Genomic DNA, 24,162 nt, shown 5'->3' on the forward strand with positions numbered 1-24,162 from the left:
AACTTACAAATCCTCGGTGCCCACTTCAGCCTAAGCTAGGCATCAACCTTCATGTATGATCTGTAATCATCACAGCAGAGTAAATGAAGATGGGGCACATGCCCATGTACTCAGGACAATCAGTGTGTGCTCAGTCCCAGTGCAAGTACCATGATCCTAGTCTTTTCATGCTATGTAGTATTATAAGTTTCAAAATAAATTGTTTTCCCTACAGACAATCTGTTTAAATAAGAAAAGCAAGTGCTAGAGTAGTCAAGAGATTAGGCTAAGGTTACCCATGTTAAGGGCTGAGTCAAAATTTAGATCCATATCTTTCTCATTCTGAAGCCTGTCTTGTAAACAGTAGGTTGTATTTGCTCAAATTTATCTTCAGGATATGTAGTTGGCCATCAGTGGAAAGAGAGGCCCATTGGTCATGCAAACTTTATCTGCCTCAGTACAGGGGAATGCCAGGGCCAAAAAGTGGGAGTGGGGGGGGGAGTGGGTGGGGAGCATGTGGGGGACTTTTGGGATAGCATTGGAAATGTAAATGAAATAAATACCTAATAAAAAATAAAAATACCTAATAAAAATAACTTATAATCACCCACATCAAGCAGACCTAAAATTATTGTCTGTTTATCTGTTAGCAACACACGCTATTGTAGCTATCCTTATTAACATCACATCACAGAGGGATTGTGGCCATAATAATAAATAGCACTTACATCAACAGTACTAATTTGCCTCACTAATTAAAATTATAAGTGAATTCACAGTCAAACCACACCAAGGATTATAGCTTGCCATTAATGTCATTGTAATAAAATTAGCCAGTGTTATACTCTACCTGTCTGTGAATTATCTGTGAGCAGATTTTTTTATCATCATTCTCTTGTTCATTTGTACTTCATTCCTAACAAACCTTAACATATTCATTACAGTGCTCTCTACCCTATACAGCCACTGCAGCAGAAAATTTGTATATCACATAAGTGAAATTGATCCATCTTTTTCACAAGACTTTTAGAATTTACACATATAACTATCTAAAATCTTTATCTTTAAATCTTAGTTTATTTATTGTATAATTTCCATTAAAACATTAGACTGTGACTCCAATAAGAGAAGCCCTGCTTCTTATTTTGTCAGGAAACATGTAAAAGTTGATAATTCATGCAACCATACAATATGGCTTTCATAACTGTTAGAGGATAGTGTTATCCATTGAAGTTAGGAGCCAAAAAATAGAATCAATTTGAATAAAAGTAATAAACTGAATATTTCTACTATTCTATCAATATTTATAAGTTTAATAATACTTATCACAATTTCCTTTACCAATCTTTATTTTTTGGGAAAAAAAAAACCCTATGTCAACTATATGTAACACTTACATTAAATTAACTTAGTTTTTGTACAATTCTTATATTAAAATTTATCTCAAGCCAGAGAGAAATCATCCCCAATAGACAATGTATCACTGTTCAAAGTAGAAACATAAGCCCTAGCTTTCAATGAGACTATTTCTCAGTAACTGTACCAGTAGTATCATTTATCATTAAAGTGAATTCTGTTTGTAATATACTCATAACACCAAGCAATATTTAATATATATATGTCCCTTATAATTTTTCATGCTAAATCACTGCTAGTGGTTTGTCCTAACCCTTTGGAGATGAGAAGGAGAAGGAGTCATGCCATCCTTATTCACTGGATGATAATATGGCTGAACAATGTTAATACAGTAGTTCTACAAATTATTTTATACACTTACTGGTATACTAGGTTTGTTTTATCTGTAGTATGATTGCTCATAAACATTAACTCATGGGAACTTCAATACCTTTCTGATTATTTGAAAAGTTAAACTTTCTCCTATGAATTGGCCTACTTATTCGCAACATCTGGAAAAATCAACCAAATATCTCCACACCAATAGCAGCCCTGCTTTCTTCCAGGATTATACGCATAGCAAGGAGTTTTCTAGCAATCCATTTTACTCTTCTTTTTTTTTTTTAGAAGCTTTTTAGTTTATTTGTCCTCTCAGAAATCTGCACATCACAGCAAAACATCAAGTCACCACAGATCTACTCCTTTGGCTTTTTGCCAGCACCAACATTGGCCTCCGCCGTGCCCCTGACCTTCTTCATTCTGTTCTTTCTTTCCTTTCGCTGTTTTCCGAGAGGTCTTTTTCTTCTCATAAAGGCCATGTCTTGCGAGTCTGTGTTTAGGCTCATTCTTCTTTGCATAATCTAAAGAATCATAGATCATGCCAAAGCCAGTGATCTTGCCACCACCGAAGTGGGTTCTGAATCCAAATACAAAGATGACATCTGGTGTGGTTTTGTACATTTTGGCCAGCTTTTCCCGAATTTCTGTCTTTGGTACTGTTGCCTTCCCAGGATGAAGGACATCAATGACCATCTGTTTCCTCTGAAGCAGACGGTTGTTCATGAACTTCCTGGTCCGGATGGTTTCTGTGTCATTCATGATGGCTACGGCGCCGGAGCTGGAGAGAAGGAAAAGAGGACCTCTCACTGCCCTCCATTTTACTCTTTATTCAATGATAATTTGACATTCCAAGCCCTCTTTGTATCTTAACAACATTATTCATACCATTTATACTTTAACACAAAAGACATTAAAGTAAGTGTGATAGCCCCACTTGGTGTCAAACAGTATTAACAGTAACACTAGTCATGGACCAGTCTCAGCTGACTTTTTTTTTCCAACATAATATTTTAATGACTATTTGGAAATTTTACATCATATACCCTGATCACATGTACTTCACAGTTCCCCCAGTTCTGCCCCCTCCTTGTGACTACCCCTCAAGAAAGAAGAAAAATCCAGTTTGTGTTACCTATATATTCACTGGTGCATTGTCAAACTCACAGTGGCCAGCCCCTTGTAGAAAACTGAGTCCATCCCTGCCCATTTATCCTAACCCCCCCCCCCACCAGAAGGTGGAGAACTACATTTCAGCATCCTTATCACAATGTTTAAGAGTTCTCATCAATGGCTTCTTCTCTAAACTCTTATTTTGGGGGAGGAGGGAATAGAGACTAGTCACAAAAGCCTTCTATGTCCCTCTTTATCAACTGTAAGTCTGCAGTCATCAATGCCACTTTGTCCTTTGCAGTCAGTGGGAACCTGAATCATGGTCTTCCATGTGATTTCTGGTGATATCAGGTGCCGTGAACCTGAGCATGGTCTCTGTTGGGAATACAAACTATGGGCATTGATGTGGTCCTCTACTACAACACAGGCCACAAACACCATTATAGCCCTCCATAGCACAGGCCAAGGACATCAATATGGCCTCTAGGACAACACGGGCTACAGATACCAACATGGTCCCTGGCATCAGCCTGGTTCCTGGACATCAACACGGCTTAAACAGCAGCACAGACCAAGGGCATCTTCCTGGCAACTGGTAGTAACACAGGCCATGGACATGAACGTGACCTGTAGTTGCAGAAGGACCACAGACCCAGACATGGTTCTCTGCAACAGCATGGACCAGAGGCATCAACATGCTCTCAGGTAGCAGCACAGGGCATTCACATCAAAGTGACCCCAAGCAGTAATCTGTACCATGGACACTAATATGACTTCTTGTGTTAGCACAGACGATGGATGTTTACCTGGCCTCTGGCAGTAGCACCAGCCACGGACATCCTCATGGCCCCCAGTGACAGCCCAGACCATGAACACCCACATGAACCCTGGGCCTCAACATGACCTGGAGCAGAGGACCAAGGATACCCACATGACCTACAGGCTCAGCATGAACCATAGAGGTTTTTTGAAAAGGTCCAATCCAGAAAACTGATCTTCAACTCAGACAACTCATATGTCTGGGCAGCATGTTTGGGAGAAGAGCCTTCACAGGCTCAAGGCTGTTGTGTACCACTTGTTGGTTCTACTCAGCAAGTCCATCTCCCCCATCCACAGCAGCCTTCTCTCACATCAGTTACCACCATGTCTTTAGTTCCAACTGTCTCCAAATGTGCACTTACCACTCCCAAGATTCCTCCATCTTTCACATCTGCCCATAGCATATTCACTTATCATAGTGGCCCTGGAAACTCACACAGTGTATTTTTTCACCCAAACAGCTTTACGTGCAAATATTCATTGCAGTGAGTCATTTGTCTGGTTCAGGTTCTGGTTTCTAAAACACTATAAATACAGGACCATTGTTGAGACTTGTCACCAGCTGTTGCCCAGAGTCAGGGTGGTGTGATTCTCAAACTCCCCAGAGCTCCAAGGCAGTACTGATGGCCTCATCCATCTTTGTTTTACTTCCATCCAGTCAACTTTTTCATATTTGAACACATTATATTTTGAAAGACATACTATATAATATTGAAGATACAGTATTTACACTCTCAGTAATAAACTAGATTTGAAATAAACACATTTGAAAAATAGGAGGCACAGCAAAAACTATATAATGCACTGCTTTCTTGCTTATAAGTAAAAACCTACCATTTACTAGAATATCACAGAATACCATTTTAACAAGACTGTGTGCCAAAGACTTTAGCATTGAATGTACCAACATGTCAACAGAACTGGTTCCCACTAATTGCACTGATTGCCACTTCCCAAACAGCTGTGTAGAGCAACATAAAATAAGGTTTTTGTTGCTTGTAATCATCTTGATTTTTACCCTTACCAACTGTGATGGCTAGTCTTGGGCATTAATTTGACTATGTCTGGAATTAACTAAAAATCAAATGTCTGGGTACACCTGTAAAAGTTTTTTTTTAATTAAATCATTTGCAGTGAAAAGACCCACTTTAAACCTGGATATTTGAGGTAGGATGACAAACCTTTGACACAGATCTTTTAAGGTGGGACCATATACCTTTAGTCTGGGCCACAGATGCTGCTGGCAGTCTATGCAAAAGACACAGGAGAAGGGAGTTCTTTCTCTTTGTTGGCTGGCTCCCATTCTCAGTAACAAGCCCATTCCTTCACTGACATTAGCGCCTACCTCTTCAGGATTCTAGCATATACTAAAGACAAACTTACACATCCAGCCTCATAGAATGAACAGCTACTAGATTCTGAAATCTTCTCTTAGCAGGCAGCTATTGTTAGATTAGCTGGACCACAGCCTGTAAGCCATTCTAACATATCTCCTTTTTCTTTTCTTCTTCTTTTTTTTGAATTTTTAATTAGGTATTTTCTTTATTTACATTTCAAATGTTATACCCTTTCCTGATTTTCCCCTCCAAAAACCCACATCCCATCCCCGCTTCCCCTGCTTTTATGAGGATGTTCCCCCACCCCACTCATTCCCGCTTTCCTGTCAATATACAGACATAGACTCATTCTTTAAGTTCTGTTCCTCTTGAAAACATTAATTAATATGCCAACCCTAGTGAAAACTAACCTTTTAAAGTACCATTTAAATAGAAAATATCTTTGTAGAATTCTTAGACAATATTACTCCATTAAACAGTCCTTGAGTAATTATATCATTCACTTCATCAAGTCTCCTTATTATGACTCTGGGCTTCACAATAGTCACAGACGTTGGCCTAATAACTGTTCATCTCACAACTAAATTATCTTCATCTACACGTAACCTCTAAACTTCTAAGCCATTTTCAACTATAGCTCACCAAAATTAATTATTTTAAAAGTTTATGATCATTAAAAATAGGGTTGTATGACCATAGTCCTAGAACATGGGAGGCTGAGGAAGAGGATGAAAAGTTTGAGAACAGGCTAGAGCACATAGTGAGACCCTGAACAAGAGAAAAATACCTAGAAAATAAGAAAATAGAGTGAGTAGAACTAGCTCTGTGATAAATGGAGGGAAAAGTACGTGTTTTCCTTTTGTTACTGTAGAATATTTTCTTATTACAAATATTTATTTGTGGTGTGGTGAGCGTGGTTGACAACTTGTAAGGATCTGTTTTTTTCCCTTCTCACATGGGGTTCTGGGATTGAACTTGGGATGTCAGGTTTATGCAGCAAGTGACTTTACCTGTTGTTGTTGACTGTTGTTATTGTTGCTGTTGCTCCTGTTGTTCTTGTTCTGGTGTTGTTCTTCTGAGGCAGGATTTTGATATGCAGCCCAGGCTGACAATCCTCCTATCTCAGTTTTTGAGTACCAAGATTAAGGGAATATATAATTACGTATAGCTTTAAGAATAATTTTTACGGTAAATATTGCATGTTGTTATTTTGTCTGTTAATGTAATTAGCATGTCTCATCTAATTGGTTGAACAACCACCTTTGGTAGTTTGTTACTACTCATATTTCAATGACAAAGGCTGACAAATATAATTGTCTCAAAGTCTGGCCTAGAAAATGAACATCATAATGGGACTAGTTGATGTCAGATGGCAGAGTATTTTGTCAATGACAAAACTGCATATTTTCTGAACTGCATTCTTGATCTATATATTACTTTTGTAAATAAAAAGCAAGAGTCAAAAAAAATAGAGCTTTAAATCTAGCTGTGACTGGGAAAAGTAGCTCCTAAAACTATTCAAATATCTGCCTCAAAAAAAATCACATAAAATCAAAAAGAATATACATTATTTCCTTTCTTTCTTCATTATATAACTTTCTATCATGTTCTCTACTATTTCATTTCCTTCAGCACCTTAATAACAACAAAAATACTTGGAAATAAGTACATTTTAAAAAAAAACCCGCCAGCGACAACTATTAACCAACCCTGTCTATAACACAGTGGTATCTATACCATATTCATCAAGATCGTGCTCTCTTCACCCCCATACGTTATTCTGTCTCCCAATTTATTCAATTCAGCAACTTCTACCACATTATAATGTTCTTATTGCACTAACATGACCAACTCCAGGAAAATTCCTAATGTTAGTATCCCTCAGATGAATGGAGTTGACCCGTAGGACTCTGAATATTCCTCAGTTGCCATAGAACAGTCAAATACACTCAGACCCCCAATCTAATTAAAGTATCATTAAATTTTTAAAAGAATGCCAAAACCCAGCACACTATTACTGATAATTATCCCCTTCTATAATTTCGATGTGATCTCTAAACAGTGACCAAATATGGAGAATCATCATTGCTCTTCATCTATGGAAACATTGCTGGACAATATTTGAAAAACTTGCCCGTCGTCAAAACAATTAACCACTCACTCACTGATTTACTGTCATAGTCTAATATTTCAGCATTATGAAAATTTCATTCTCTGGTCACCATCTGCTTAGTCCTATAAGTAATCCCTGGCAATGCAGTGTATGGGTAGCACACACACAAATGGCATCCATTATGCATATATGGCCATGAGGTCAGCTATAACTGAATCATTCAATATTGTCATACACATTGCAACTTTTATGGTTTTCATCTATTTATCTCTTCATGCAGGACAAATACTGTTTGTATACATGTATAATGTATAATGTTTGTATACATTTCTATAAGCTGAAAACACTAGAATTATATTTAGTATATCAGTCATAGTAGAAATAACTATAGGCTATGTCTTACTGTGATGGCAAATACTCCTTTCAGGAGCAACTGTTACTATAAATTTTATATCAGCTTCCCCTTACATGCCCTGTGCTTTTAGTCAAGCAGCTCTGAGAATTATCAATTAATAAGACCCCTATTCTTTGCCTTTTGTTTTATTCTTCTATTTATTGTCACAGTCTTGGTAATTACTTGCCTTCTATGTATGCATGAAACAAATTGAAATAACCCATTACAAAGGAGTTGCGATATGGACAAAGCCTCATTCCACCCTTTGAAGGGACTAAGCTCAGACCACGCTGACTCCATGACAGGATGCTAACTGGCAGTTTGGGAGGCTATGCTAAGTTTCCCAGAATTGAGAACCTGGATCCAGGAACGTTTGGTCAGCCAACCACAGCTGTGGGCAGACAACCGAAGGACACCTTGTCATTTAGCCTAAAGTAAGAATAGATAGCTAGAATACTCTAGCTGGAAGCAACCCCCTGGGAAGTCTCCAGAGCCTAAGGAACTGTAAAATCAGTCAGAACCCTAGAGACAGAGGTAACTAAAAAGCTGGGCCTGCAAGTCCACTAGGTGTCTCCATTCCTGAATGGAGAAACCCAATGAATGCTGAATAAAAGCTCTTTGCTTTTCTATACTATTTGAGTTTGGAAAATCATTCTCTGGAGAATGTTCCTTACACCTGTTATACTGTTAAAGGTGTTTTGTGCTCTTAATTCTGTTTTTAATTCTCTACCTACTTCTGCCAGTATTATTCTCTCCTGATCTTTTATGAAAATCAGATAATTATGCTTCTGCTAATTCTTTTAACATTAAACCATATTTTCTTTTGCTAATGTAATCTTACACTCAATTTATAACGCATTTTATTTTTCATGAAAAACCATACTTTTGCATTCCATATATAATTGTGTACAATCACAGGCTGTGGTGGACAGAACCCAGAACCTTTTGCCTGCTAGTAGGTAAGTGCTATACCACTAGATTCATCCTCAGACCAATATGCTACAATTAATTAATAAACAAGGAACTTGCATTGAACAAGCTAGGTCAAGCATTTAAAGATGCTTTTGAGGTATTGAGACAACATTCAATTAGAGACCTTCAATGCTCCTCAGAGCACACACACAAAATTACATGCTTTTCATTAACAATTATCCTCAGGTGATAGACAATTCCAGCTGACATGAGTGTCACCTATAGTGGAACCCACTTACAAATGGAGATGTGTAATGATGATTCTGAAGACTTGTATATGGGAAATCACATCAATACCTGCAAAACCAAACACAAAAGCAAAAGTAAAAACCAGGTTTACAATCACACCTTTCCAGCAAAGAAGAGGAAGGACAGGGAAGAGCTGTGAGTTTGAATACCTTTAGGATCCTTGTGCAGCCAGGCAGTGGCAGCACACAGTTTTAATTCCAGCACTTGGGTAGAATGCAAAGGCATGTGGATCTCTGTGAGTTCAAGGCTGGCCTGGTCTAAAAAGTGAGTTCCAGGATAGCCAGGGCTATATAGAGAAACCCTGCCTTGAAAAACCAAACCAGAAAGAAAGAAAGAAAGAAAGAAAGAAAGAAAGAAAGAAAGAAAGAAAGAAAGAAAGAAAGGAAGAAAGGAAGGAAGAAAGGAAGAAAGGAAGAAAGGAAGAAAGGAAGAAAGAAAGAAAGAAAGAAAGAAAGAAAGAAAGAAAGAAAGAAAGAAAGAAAGAAAGAAAGAAAGAAAGAAAGAAAGAAAGAGAATCAGGGACACAAGTCGCTTCCGGTCTGGCCAGCACCAGGGTACCTAGGGTGCAGAGTCAGCTGACACCCGCCAGCTACCCACAACACCCACCAAGGGATCTTAAGACCTCTGGTGAGTGGAACAGAGTGTCTGCTCCAATCCATTCGCACGGGACCTGAGACTGCATTAGTTTTGGAAGCAGAAAACCCTGCCTGATCAGGGGCACAAGTCCCTTCCAGACTGGCCAGCACCGGGGTAGCTAAGGCACAGAGTCGGCTGAAACCTGCCAGCTACCCACAAGACATGCCACAGGATCTTAAAACCTCTGGTGAGTGGAACAGAGCGTCTGCTCCAATCCAATAGCGCGGGACCTGAGACTGCATTAATTAGGAAAACAGAAAACCCGGCCTGATCAGGGACACAAGTCCCTTCTGGTCCACACCAACACAGGGGTACATTGGGCATGGAGTCTGCAGTCACCTGTAAGGTATACACAGGACCATCCACAGGATCTTAAGACCTCTGTGAGTGGATCACAACTTCTGCCAGGAAACAGGTTCGAACACCACATATCTGGGCACCTCCGTGCAAGAGGAGAGCTTGCCTGCAGAGAGTACTAGGACCACTGAAACTCAGGAGAGAGCTAGGCTCCCAGGTCTGCTGATAGAGGCTAACATAAACACCTGAGGAACAATATCTAACCAGAGACAACTACAACAACTAAATCGAGAGATTACCAGATGGCGAAAGGCAAACGTAAGAATCTTACTAACAGAAACCAAGACCACTCACCATCATCAGAACGCAACACTCCCACCCCACCCAGTCCTGAGCACCTCAACATACCCAAAAAACTAGAGGCAGATCTAAAAGCATATCTCATGATGATGGTAGAGGACATCAAGAAGGACTTTAACAACTCACTTAAAGAAATACAGGAGAACACTGCTAAACAGGTAGAAGACCTTAAAGAGGAAGCACAAAAATCCCTTAAAGTATTGCAAGAAAACACAACCAAACAGGTGATGAAATTGAATAAAACCATCCAAGACCTAAAAAGGGAAGTAGACACTATAAACAAAACCCAAAATGAGGCAATACTGGAGATAGAACACCTTGGAAAAAAATCTGGAACTATAGATGCAGGCATCAGCAACAGAATACAAGAGATGGAAGAGAGAATCTCAGGTACAGAAGATTCCATAAAGAACACCAGCACAACAATCAAAGAAAATACAAAATGCAAAAAGATCCTAACTCAAAACATCCAGAAAATCCAGGACACAATGAGAAGACCAAACCTACGGATAATAGGAGTAGATAAGAATAAAGATTTTCAACTTAAAGGGCCAGCAAATATCTTCAACAAAATTATAGAAGAAAACTTTCCAAACCTAAAGAAAGACATGCCAATGAACATACAAGAAGCCTACAGAACTCCAAATAGACTGGACCAGAAAAGAAATTCCTCCCGACACATAATAATCAGAACAACAAATGCACTAAATAAAGATAGAATATTAAAAGCAGTAAGGGAAAAAGGTCAACTAACATATAAAGGCAGGCCTATCAGAATTACACCAGACATTTCACCAGAGACCATGAAAACCAGAAGAGCCTGGACAGATGTAATACAGACACTAAGAGAACACAAATGTCAGCCCAGGATACAATACCGAGCCAAACTCTCAATTACCATAGAAGGAGAAACCAAAGTATTGCATGACAAAACCAAATTCACCCATTATTTTTCCACGAATCTAGCCCTTCAAAGGATAATAACAGAAAAAAAATCAATATAAGGACGGAAACCACGCCCTAGAAAATGGAAGAAAGTAATCCCTCAACAAACCAAAAAAAAGACAGCCACAAAAACAGAATGCCAACTCTAACAACAAAAATAATAGGAAGCAACAATAACTTTTCCTTAATATCTCTTAATATCAATGGACTCAATTCCCCCAATAAAAAGACATAGACTAAAAGACTGGCTACACAAACAGGACCCAACATTCTGCTGCTTACAAGAAACACATCTCAGGGAAAAAGACAGACACTACCTCAGAGTGAAAGGCTGGAAAACAATTTTCCAAGCAAACGGTCTGAAGAAACAAGCTGGAGTAGCCATTCTGATATCGAATAAAATCGACTGCCAACCCAAAGTTATCAAAAAAGACAAGGAAGGGCACTTCATACTCATCAAAGGTAAAATCCTCCGAGAGGAACTCTCAATTCTGAATATCTATGCTCCAAATGCAAGGGCAGCCACATTCATTAAACAAACTTTAGTAACGCTCAAAGCACATATTGAAACTCACACAATAATAGTGGGGCGACCCGCCATTCTAACACATCATTTGGTGCCGAAATGGGGGAAACTCAGTGGGAACGCCAACAGCAACTGCAGAGTTCCAGAGCAGGAGGACCCCGGCCGGCAGAGGTGGTGGGACTGTGGCCACAGCTGCTGTAAACAGCCTCACCACTCGAGCGGTCAAGCCAATTGCCTGGATCTCTGTGCAGCCGCTGCTGCGGCGAAACATACAAACTTCAACCACATGAGCTGTTCTATCCTGGTTCATCTCACAAGTCTGGCTTTCACCCTTCTATTTACCAGTTCGCTAAAATTCTCACAAAGACGCCAGCATATTAATTGGTAGGGTGAGCCAGCTCAAGGGCCTCTAATTTCCCAACCGGTAAGAAGGACACATGCTCCACTATGTTCATAGAAGCCTTATTTATAATAGCCAGAAGCTGGAAAGAACCCAGATGCCCCTCAACAGAGGAATGGATACAAAAATTATGGTACATTTACACAATGGAGTACTACTCAGCTATTAAAAAGAATGAATTTATGAAATTCCTAGCCAAATGGATGGACCTGGAGGGCATCATCTTGAGTGAGGTAACACAATCACAAAGGAACTCACACAATATGTATTCACTGATAAGTGGATATTAGCCCAAAACTTAGGATACCCAAGATATAAGATACAATTTGATAAACGCATGAAACTCAAGAAGAATGAAGACCAAAGTGTGGACACTGTGCACCTTCTTAGAATTGGGAACAAAACACCCAGGGAAGGAGTTACAGAGACAAAGTTCGTAGCTGTGATGAAAGGATGGACCATTTAGAGACTGCCCTATCCAGGGATCCATCCCATAATCAGCTTCTAAACGCTGACACCATTGCATACACTAGCAAGATTTTGCTGAAAGGACCCAAATATAGCTGTCTCTTGTGAGACTATGCCGGGGCCTAGCAAACATAGGAGTGGATGTTCACAGTCAGCTATTGGATGTATCACAGGGCTCCCAATGGAGAAGCTAGAGAAATTACCAAGGAGCTAAAGGGATCTGCAACCCTATTGTTGGAACAACATGATGTACTAACCAGAACCCCGGAGCTCTTGTCTCTACCTGCATATGTATCGAAAGATTGCCTAGTCGGCCATCAATGGAAAGAGAGGCCCATTGGACTTGCAAACTTTATATGCTCCAATATAGGGGAATGCCAGGGCCAAAAGAAGGGGAATGGGTGGGTAGGGAAGTGGGGGGCACTATGGGGGACTTTTGGGATAGCATTGGAAATGTAATTGAGGAAAATATGTAATAAAAATATTAAAAATTAAAAAAAAACTCACACAATAGTAGTGGGATACTTCAACACACCATTTTCGCCAATGGACAGATCGTGGAAACAGAAACTAAACACGGACACACTGAAACTAACAGAAGTGATGAAACAAATGGACTTAACAGATATCTACAGAACATTTTATCCTAAAACTAAAGGATATATCTTCTTCTCAGCACTTCATGGTACCTTCTCCAAAATTGACCATATAATTGGTCAGAAAACAGGCCTCAACAGATACAAAAATATTGAAATCGACCCATGCATCCTATCAGACCACCATGGATTAAGGCTGATCTTCAATAACAACATAAATAATGAAAAGCCATCATTCAAGTGGAAACTGAACAACACTCTTCTCAATGATACCTTGGTCAAGGAAGGAATAAAGAAAGAAATTAAAGACTTTTAAGAGTTTAATGAATATGAAGCCAAAACATATCCAAACTTATGGGACACAATGAAAGCATTTCTAAGAGGGAAACTCATAGCTCTGAGTGTCTCCAAAAAGAAACTAGAGAGAGCACACACTAGCAGCTTGACAACACACCTAAAAGCTCTAGAAAAAAGGAAGCAAATTCACCCCAAAGGAGTAGACAGCAGGAAATAATCAAACTCAGGGGCAAAATCAACCAAGTGGAAACAAGAAGAACTATTCAAAGAATCAAACAAACGAGGATCTGGTTCTTTGAGAAAATCAACAAGATAGATAAACCCTTAGCCAGACTCACTGGAGGGCACAGGGACAGCATCCTAATTAACAAAATCAGAAATAAAAAGGGAGACATAACAACAAACCCTAAAGGAAACTAAAACACCCTCAGATCCTTCTACAAAAGGCTATAATCAACAAAACTGGAAACCCTGGATGAAATGGACAAATTTCTAGGCAGATACCAGGTAACAAAATTAAACCAGGATCAAGTTAACAATCTAAACAGTCCGATATCCCCTAAAGAAATAGAAGCAGTCATTAATGGTCTCCCAACCAAAAAAGCCCAGGACCAGATGGGTTTAGTGCAGAGTTCTGTCAGACGTTCAAAGACGATCTAATTCCAGTTCTGCACAAACTGTTCCACAAAATAGAAGTAGAAGGTACTCTACCCAACTCATTCTATGAAGCCACAATGACTCTGATACCTGAACCACAGGATGATCCAACATAGAGAACTTCAGAACAATTTCCCTTATGAATATTGATGAAAAAATACTCAATAAAATTCTCGCTAACCGAATCCAAGAACACATCAAAACAATCATCCATCCTGACCAAGTAGGTTTTATTCCAGGGATGCAGCGATGGTTTAATATACGAAAATCCATCAACATAATCCATTATATAAACAAACTCAAAGACAAAAACCACATGGTCATCTCGTTAGATGCGGAAAAAGCATTTGACAAAATCCAACACCCATTAATGATAAAAGTCTTGGAAATCAGGAATTCAAGGCCCATACATAACCATGATAAAAGCAGTCTACAGCAAACTAGTAGCCAACATCAAAGTAAATGGTGAGAAGCTGGAAGCAATCCCACTAAAATCAGGGACTAGACATGGCTGCCCACTTTCTCCCTACCTATTCAGCATTGTACTTGAAGTCCTAGCCAGAGCAATTCGACAACAAAAGGAGATCAACGGGATAAAAATTGGAAAATAAAAAGTCAAAATATCACTTTTGCAGTTGATATGATAGTATATATAAGTGACCCTAAAAATTCTACCAGAGAACTCCTAAACCTGATAAACAGCTTCGGTGAAGTAGCTGGATATAAAATTAACTCAAACAAGTCAATGGCCTTTCTCTACACAAAGAATAAACAGACTGAGAAAGAAATTAGGAAACAACACACTTCTCAATAGTCACAAATAATATAAAATATCTTGGCATGACTCTAACTAAGGAAGTGAAAGATCTGTATGACAAGAACTTCAAGTCTCTGAAGAAAGAAATTAAAGAAGATCTCAGAAGATGGAAAGATCTCCCATGCTCATGGATTGGCAGGATCAACATTGTAAAAATGGCTATCTTGCCAAAAGCAATCTACAGATTCAATGCAATCCCCATCAAAATTCCAACTCAATTCTTCAACGAATTAGAAAGGGCAATCTGCAAATTCATCTGGAACAACAAAAAACCTAGGATAGCAAAAATTCTTCTCAAGGATAAAAGAACCACTGGTGGAATCACCATGCCTGACCTAAAGCTGTACTACAGAGTAATTGTGATAAAAATGGCATGGTACTGGAATAGTGACAGACAAGTAGACCAATGGAACAGAATTGAAGACACAGTGATGAACCCACATACCTATGGTCACTTGATCTTTGACAAGGGAGCAAAAACCATCCAGTGGAAGAAAGACAGCATTTTCAACAAATGGTGCTGGCACAACTGGCGGTTATCATGTAGAAGAATGTGAATTGATCCATTCCTATCTCCTAGTACTAAGATCAAATCTAAGTGGATTAAGGAACTCCACATAAAACCAGAGACAGCGAAACTTATAGAGGAGAAAGTAGGGAAAAGCCTCAAAGATATGGGTACAGGGGAAAAATTCCTGAATAGAAGAGCAATGGCTTGTGCTGTAAGATCGAGGATAGACAAATGGGACCACATGAAACTGCAAAGCTTCTGCAAGGCAAAAGACACCATCAATAAGACAAAAAGACCACCAAGAGTTCGGAAAGGATCTTTACCTATCCTAAAACAGATAGGGGACTAATATCCAATATATATAAAGAACTCAAGAAGGTGGACTCCAGAAAATCAAATAACCCCATTAAAAAAGGGGCTCAGAACTGAACAAAGAATTCTCCCCTGAGGAATACCGAAAGGCAGAGAAGCACCTGAAAAAATGTTCAACATCCTTAATCATCAGGGAAATGCACCTCAAAACAACCCTGAGATTCTACCTCACACCAGTCAGAATGGCTAAGATCAAAAATTCAGGTGACAGCAGATGCTGACGAGGACGTGAAGAAAGAGGAACACTCCTTCATTGTTAGTAGGATTGCAAGCTTGTACAACCACTCTGGAAAGCAGTTTGGTGGTTCCTCAGAAAATTGGACATAATACTACCAGAGGATCCAGCAATACCTCTCCTGGGCATATATCCAGAAGATGTTCCAACCGGTAAGAAGGACACATGCTCCACTATGTTCATAGCAGCCTTTTTTATAATAGTCAGAAGCTGGAAAGTACCCAGATGCCCCTCAACAGAGGAAATGATACAGAAAATGTGGTACATTTACACAATGGAGTACTACTCAGCTATTAAAAAGAATGAATTTATGAAATTCCTAGGCAAATGGATGGACCTGGAGGGCATCATCCTGAGTGAGGTAACACAATCACAAAGGAACTCACACAATATGTACTCACTGATAAGTGGATATTAGCCCAAAACCTTAGGATACCCAATATATAAGATACAATTTGTTAAACGCATGAAACTCAAGAAGAACGAAGACCAAAATGTCGACACTGTGCCCCTTCTTAGAATTGGGAACAAAACACCCACGGAAAGAGTTACAGAGATAAAGTTTGGAGCTGTGACAAAAGGATGGACCATCTAAAGACTGCCATATCCAGGGATCCATCCCATAATCAGCCTCCAAACGCTGACACCATTGCATACACTAGCAAGATTTTGCTGAAAGGACCCAGATATAGCTGTCTCTTGTGAGACAATGCCGGGACCTAGCAAACACAGAAGTGGATGCTCACAGTCAGTTATTGGATGGATCACAGGGCCCCCAATAGAGGAGCTAGAGAAAGTACCAAAGGAGCTAAAGGGATTTGCAGCCCTATAGGTGGAACAACATTCTGAACTAACCAGTACCCCAGAGCTCTTGACTCTAGCTGCACATGTATCAAAAGATGGCCTAGTCGGCCATCACTAGAAAGAGAGGCCCATTGGACTTGCAAACTTTATATGCCCCAGTACAGGGGAACGCCAGGTCCAAAAAGTGGGAGTGGGTGTGTAGGGGAGTGCGGGGCAGGAGTGTATTGGGGACTTTTGGGATAGCATTGGAAATGTAAATGAGAAAAATACCTAATAAAAAAAATTAATTCAAAAAAAAAAAAAAAGGAATTCTCACCTGAGGAATACTGAATGGCTGAGAAACACCTGAAAAAATGTTCAGCATCCTTAATCATCCGGGAAATGCAAATCAAAACAACCCTGAGATTCCATCTCACATCAGTCAGAATGGCTAAGATTAAAAATCCAGATGACAGCAGATGCTGGCGAGCATGTGGAGAAAGAGGAACATTCCTCCAATGTTGGTGTGATTGTAAGCTTGTACAACCACTCTGGAAAACAGTCTGGCAGTTTCTCAGAAAATTGGACATGGTACTACCGGAGGATCCTGCAATACCTCTCCTGGGCATATATCCAGAAGATGTTCTAACTAGTAAGAAAGAAACATGCTCCAGTATGTTCATAGCAGCCTTATTTATAATAGCCAGAAGCTGGAAAGAACCCAGATGCCCCTCAACAGAGGAATGGATACAGAAAATGTGGTACATTTACACAATGGAGTACTACTCAGCTATTAAAAAGAATGAATTTATGAAATTCCTAGCCAAATGTATGGACCTGGAGGGCATCATCCTGAGTGAGGTAACACAATCACAAAAGAACTCAAATGATATGTACTCACTGATAAGTGGATATTAGCCCAGAAACTTAAAATACCCAAGATATAAGTTACAATTTGCAAAACACATGAAACTCAAGAAGAGTGAAGACCAAAGTGTGGACACTTTGCCCTTTCATAGAATTGGGAACAAAACACCCATTGAAGGAGTTACAGAGACAAAGTTTGGAGCTGAGACAAAAGGATGGACCATCTAGAGACTGCCATATCCAGGAATCCATCCCATAATCAGCCTCCAAACACTGACACCATTGCATACACTAGCAAGTTTGTGCTGATAGGACCCTGATATAGCTGTCTCTAGTGAGACTATGCCGTGGCCTAGCAAACATATAAGTGGAAGCTCACAGTCAGCTATTGGATGGATCACAGGGCCCCCAATGGAGGAGCTAGAGAAAATACCCAAGGAGCTAAAGGGATCTGCAACCCTATAGGTGGAACAACATTATGAACTAACCAGTACCCCGGAGCTCTTGACTCTAGCTGCATATGTATCAAAAGATGGTCTAGTTGGCCATCACTGGATAGAGAGGTCCATTGGACTTGCAAACTTTATATGCCCCAGTACAAGGGCCAGGGCCAAAAAGTGGGAGTGAGTGGATAGGGGGGGTGGGGGGAGGGTATGGGGGACTTTTGGGATAGCATTGGAAATGTAAATGAGGAAAATACCTAATTTTTTAAAATGAGAGAAAGAAAGAAAGAAAGAAAGAAAGAGAAAGGAAAAGAAAAGAAAAGAAAAGAAAAGAAAGAAAAGAAAAGAAAAGAAAAGACAAGAAAGAATGAACAAAAGAAGGGAAGGAAGTAAAGGAAGGAAAAGAAAGAAAAGCAAAGGAAAGGAAAGAAAAGAAAAGAAAATTAAAGAAAAGAAAAGGAAAGGAAAGGAAAGAAAAGGGAAATGGAAAAGGAAAAAAAAGAAAAGAAAAGAAAAGAAAAGAAAAGAAAAGAAAAGAAAAGAAAAGAAAAGAAAAGAAAAGAAAAGAAAAGAAAAGAAAAGAGAATTCTGTACAGTTCTGAGATGGTGTCTTGTATTCAGTGAACTGACAAAAACCAAAGGCACATTTCTTTCAGTTTATAAATAAGCAAGTAGGTATATAGGTAGGTAGGTAGGTAGGTAGATAATAGATAGATAGATAGATAGATAGATAGATAGATAGATAGATAGATAGATAGATAAGGAAAGAAGGAAAAAGAAAGAGAAAGAAATTCTTGTTGAATTTTAGGGGGAATGTAAAAGCAACCAAAAGACCATAACTTACCAGAAGGTGGCCAAAGCCTTAGGGAAATGTGCCAGGAATGGGGACATCATCAAACTCCAGAAACAACTGACTTGCCAGTTCAGTAAGGCTGTTCTCCCGAGTCCCTTCCATTCAGTGAAGAATATCTCAGTTTAAAACACTGGGATACAACTGCTATACATATGCCAATTCCTATGAATGAAGCCATCTCAGTTTCTAACTAAACTATCCCATTTTTGCCTTACTAACATCACAAAACTCCAAGCTTCAGGATTTTTCTAAAGCAAACAGCTGTCCTCTTTATTGACAGGTTCTGCACTCATGAATCATAAACATTAGGGGAAACTGTCTATCTTGAACATATGCACCCAGTTTAGATAGCGTTGACATTATATTGGTGTTACAGGAATATAAAGATATTTAAAAGGATACTTCTAGGTTATGTGTAGATATCTTGCTGTTTGTAACAGACTCGGCATCTGTGAATTGTGTATCTAAGGACATCCTGTAACCAGTCTTCAAGAGACTCTGAGGAAGAAAGATACCAAAGAACACACCAGTCAATGGACACGTTGCTTTTGTAAAATAGAATACATTGCACTTAGACATAAATTTTCTAATGAACTGTTGGGGTGACCTGCACTTGAACATAGTCTATCAAATGGCTATGTGGATGTGCTCCTGTTTTTTCAAATGTTAATAGCTGTGCAGGCAGAGGTAAGTACTGGCAGGATAATTAGTATTGTCATTTCTATGGTCCATGACCTGCTTCCTACAAGTAAACACTTTTCCTTCCTCACCCACTCACTCACTCAATTGATGATTCTCTGAGATTATCATGTTAAAAAGCAAGCTGCCACAGTGAAGGTCACATAGCCCTCAATGCCAAAAGGCAACACAGATTGGTTTAGACTAGATAAATAAGGAGTGTGATTTTTTTTTTTCAGAATAAAGACCTGGTGCATGGACCTGGGGCAGAAGGACAGAAGCGGAGACAGAAGCATGGCGAGAAGTAAAGCAATGGGAGCCACATGGAGAGGTGCTGTGGCAGGGAAGTTGGGTTGAATCTAGTGGGCTAGCTTTGGAACTGCCCCAGCAAACAGGCCAACAGCCTTATACTATGCAGATGTTTATGAGTCTTTATTCTTAAATCCCAAACAAGACCCCCAAAGCCCAACAATAATGAAAAATTTTATTAACTTCCTGCCATGTACTCAAGTGAAAAGTCACTCAACAAGTACTTAAGAGCTTTACAAAAAAGAAAGAAAGAAAGAAAGAAAGAAAGAAAGAAAGAAAGAAAGAAAGAAAGAAAGAAAGAAAGAAAAAACTAATATAAAAATTGAGACAAAATGTGTTTTTGGCTTTAAAATCCACAGTGGATTGTTATCTATTTTTATAATATCCAATCTAGTAGGTATAAGTTGATCTCTTTGTGGATTTGATTTGCATTTTTCTATTTATAGAAGTGTATTTTATTTTGAGATTTTGTTTTGAGACAGGGTTATACTATGAAGTCCTGGCTGGTCTGACACTCACAGACTTGCCTGCCTCTTAACTCTCAAACCCTGAGGTTAAGTGTCTGAGCCACTACACCTCACAAGTTTAGGTCTTTTATTTAATCCATTTTTTAGAATATATAAATATATATGGATCTGTATCCTTTCTTCTGTTTTGGGATTGTTATTTTAAGGAATGTCTATGGAACTAGGGTTGACAAGGCCTATAATTCAAGCTCTTTAACTGTCAATGCTATGCAACCTAGAATCATTTAGGAAGAGAAACTCAATTGAGAAATTATGTAGATCTGGTTAGCTTATGTGCGTTTCAATGGGAGGAATTCTCTTGATTGTTAATTGACCTAGCCCACTCTGGGCAGCACTACTCCCTGAATTGGACCCTGAACTCTATAAATGAAGAATCTAATAAACAATGATGCAAGGATAGATGTGTCACTGAAAAGCGAATTTCACCATGCATGACAACCCATGAAAGCTAGATCCAGAGAGTTTCCTGTATGGCTTGCTGGTAGCTTAGCTATGCCTGCTCTCTCCAGCACTTGTTACCATGGTGCAAGAGTCTTGTGACTCTTGTAAGCTTTGGAGTCTTCCAAAGTCTTAACATTTTTGTTTATTTCTTAAAACTTGTAAGTTTGCTTTACTGCCTGAGTTAATCAGCCTCTAACTAAAAGTAGTATTTCAATTTAGAGGAAGTTGCCAGACAACAGAGATCTTTCTGTTAAACTGTATAATCTTTAATTAAATTTACTATGCTTCATTGTGTTTAGTAGATAAATCCCATAGAAATAAATGATTTGTTAAACAGTTACTTTTTCTATTATAAGTGACTTTGTCGTCTTAATGTCTTAATTTGTTGTATATTGAAATGTGTATATATGTATGTGCATGTGCATTTTTGTTGCTATGAATTGGGCCCAGGGTTCAATACTCTGATACTAAGCAAGAGTCCCTGCTGCTGGGTTTTTTTTTTAACTTTATTTATTTATTTATTTATTTATTTATTTATTTGTTTGTTTGTTTACTTACTTACTTACTTACTTATTTGGTTTTTTGAGACAGGGTTTCTCTATATAGCCCTGGCTGTCCTGGAACTCACTTTGTAGACCAGACTGGCCTCGAACTCAGAAATCCACCTGTCTCTACCTCCCAAGTGCTGGGATATAAGGTGTGCACCACCACCGCCCGGCATAACTTTATTTTTTATTTATCAGTTCTTACTAGGTTTTTGTTGCTGTGGCTAGTATCTTTAGAATATGTATATGTAAGATAACAGGCTTGGATGGGGACGTGGAAAATGGGAAGCTCATGGACTAGTGGCACTAATACAGGTTAGTATAGGCATTATGGAAAATAACATGAAATTTCCTCATAAAACTTAAAGCAGAGCTACCACATGAAGTAGAGTACAAAATCCTACTTTTGAATATTTTCCCAGATTAGTTGAAATCACTGGAGCAAAGAGACATCTGAGCTTCCATTAACATGGTCATGGGGTATGTATGTATGTATGTATGTATGTATGTATGTATGTATGTATACATAAGCATGTCCATGGCTAACCTCAAAACAACTAAACAGACATGATGGTACAGTGGTAATGTTTGTGGGATATTCATTTCTAATTGATATTCTTAACTCTCAGTAAGTAAGTTCATTTGGGCTAAAGAAATAGTTCACCTTGATTTTGCCATCCTATTATAGCATTATTTAAAATGTATCTCAGGGTTGATGCTGAATTGTTGGTGATAGAGTAAGTTTTAAAGTACTCTTAACAAATTTATATAAGTAATTGAAGTCAGCGATATATAAATTGAGATAGATAGATAGATAGATAGATAGATAGATAGATAGATAGATAGATGGATGGATGGATGGATGGATGGATGGATGGATGGATGGATGGATGGATGGATGGATGGATGGATAGATAGATAGATAGATAGATAGATAGATAGATAGATAGATAGATAGATAGATAGATAGATAGATAGATAATTAGATAGATAGACAGATAGAAAGGTAGATATCTTAGTTCATTCTATCAGTTTTGTTCCTTTAGAGAACCCTAATTAATAAGGCTTTAAACTCATTTGCTCAAGACCTACTTACTGAATGTACTCTCTGAGGTACTAATTCGCCACTATTAGAAAACACCATGGATTGAATCTATTTTCAGAAGCCACTTTAAATACTAGGAGGACCCTAGAAAGCCCTGTATAGAAAGCTTCTAAGAAGTTTCTAGTGTGAGTTGACCACTTATTCCCCTCTTCTCTATTCCACCCATCTCCCCTCCCATCTCCATACTTGCTCCTGAAGGCCCAAAGGAAGATACTAGATATAGATCACTATATTGGCTCTTTGTCCTGTTCTCAATGAAGTTTTCCAAGGTTTTGTTGATTTTTATTTTGTTCATTATTGTTGTCGTGTGTGTGTCTGTCTGTCTGTCTGCCTGTCTGTCTGTGTGTGTGTATCTGTGTGTGTGTCTGTGTGTGTGTGTCTGTGTGTGTGTCTGTGTGTGTGTGTCTGTGTGTGTGTCTGTGTGTGTGTCTGTGTGTGTGTCTGTGTGTGTGTCTGTGTATGTGTCTGTGTGTGTGTCTGTGTGTGTGTCTGTGTGTGTGTCTGTGTGTCTGTGTGTGTGTCTGTGTGTCTGTGTGTCTGTGTGTGTGTGTCTGTGTGTGTGTCTGTGTGTGTGTCTGTGTATGTGTCTGTGTGTGTGTGTCTGTGTGTGTCTGTGTGTCTGTGTGTCTGTGTGTCTGTGTTATGGAATGGCAGTAGAGATCATATGCATGCCAGCATGTGTGGTGATTAGAGAACACTTTCAAAATCTCTTCTACTGCTTGGAGGCAGGGTCTCTCTTATTTTTGGCAGAGAAATGTTGCCTGAGAAATTCTAGGCAGTTTTCTCTCTTCCTCCCATATCACTGTAAGAGTGCTGAGGTTACAGGTTCAAGATACTTCATACATCATTTTTACATAGATTCTAGATATGGAACTCAGGTCACAGCTTGCACATCAAACAATTTTAATCATGAAGTCATAGTGCTACTCGCTCTTTATTTATTAATACCCTATAACTACCAGAACACTTGGAGTTCCCCACCAAGAAGGCATTCACAAAAGAGCTATGCTGTGGATTCAATCTTAAATCTGCCTCTAAAGTTCAGAGGCTGAAGGTTTGGGCCACATGATGAAACACTATTCAAAACTGGAGCGTCTGGGAGGTGACTATCACAAGAGCTCTGGTCATCGAGGGATGAATGTAGTTAGGGGTTTACAGACTAGTGGGAAGCACACCATAATTGGAAGAAGTAGGTTAATAAAGAATATACTCTTAAAGGCTATATTTTTTTTTACTTGAATCCCCCATCCTGGGGTTAGCAGCTTCCCACCAACACACACTACTTCCATGATGCACTGTCTCAACACAGTCCTAAAATGAATCAAGTCAAATGTTCTTGGAGTAAAACCTGTAGAAAACAAAGCCTAAATAAGCTGTTTCTTTTTAAAATTGATTTCTCTGGTTTTGTACCACAGGGGTGGGAGGCTAATGCATAATGCACTGGGGAAGAAGAGGCTGGACCCATGCACACTGACTGCTCCTGCATCATAAAAATCCTGTGCTGAGGCGGTATGTGCACATGCGTGTGTGTGTGTGTGTGTGTGTGTGTGTGTGTGTGTGTGTGTGTGTGTGTGGCCCAGTGGTGGATGTTTGCCTAACATATGCAAAAGACTGAGTTCCATTCCATTATAAAAATTTAAAAATAAGATGCTAAAACTGATATCTTTATTTTAAAGCCTTGGTGGCTTTACTTTATTAAATACTCAACTACCACAGAATTAAAAGTAGCAGCTAACATGCACTGAGGTTGGATGCTGAGGCTGAGGTGTACTGACTAAGGAAGGATT

At 39.1% G+C, this 24,162-nt stretch overlaps 1 pseudogene; it reads right to left on the reverse strand.

Annotated features, from left to right (window-relative positions):
* Positions 1-2,011: 2,011 nt before the first annotated feature.
* LOC110296760 (small ribosomal subunit protein eS24 pseudogene) lies at positions 2,012-2,490 on the reverse strand (annotated as a pseudogene).
* Positions 2,491-24,162: the final 21,672 nt, after the last annotated feature.

Source organism: Mus caroli, unplaced genomic scaffold, assembly GCF_978045245.1.
Source record: "Mus caroli unplaced genomic scaffold, Mus_caroli_1 scaffold_7, whole genome shotgun sequence".
In the NCBI taxonomy this organism is placed as follows: Eukaryota; Metazoa; Chordata; class Mammalia; order Rodentia; family Muridae; genus Mus; species Mus caroli.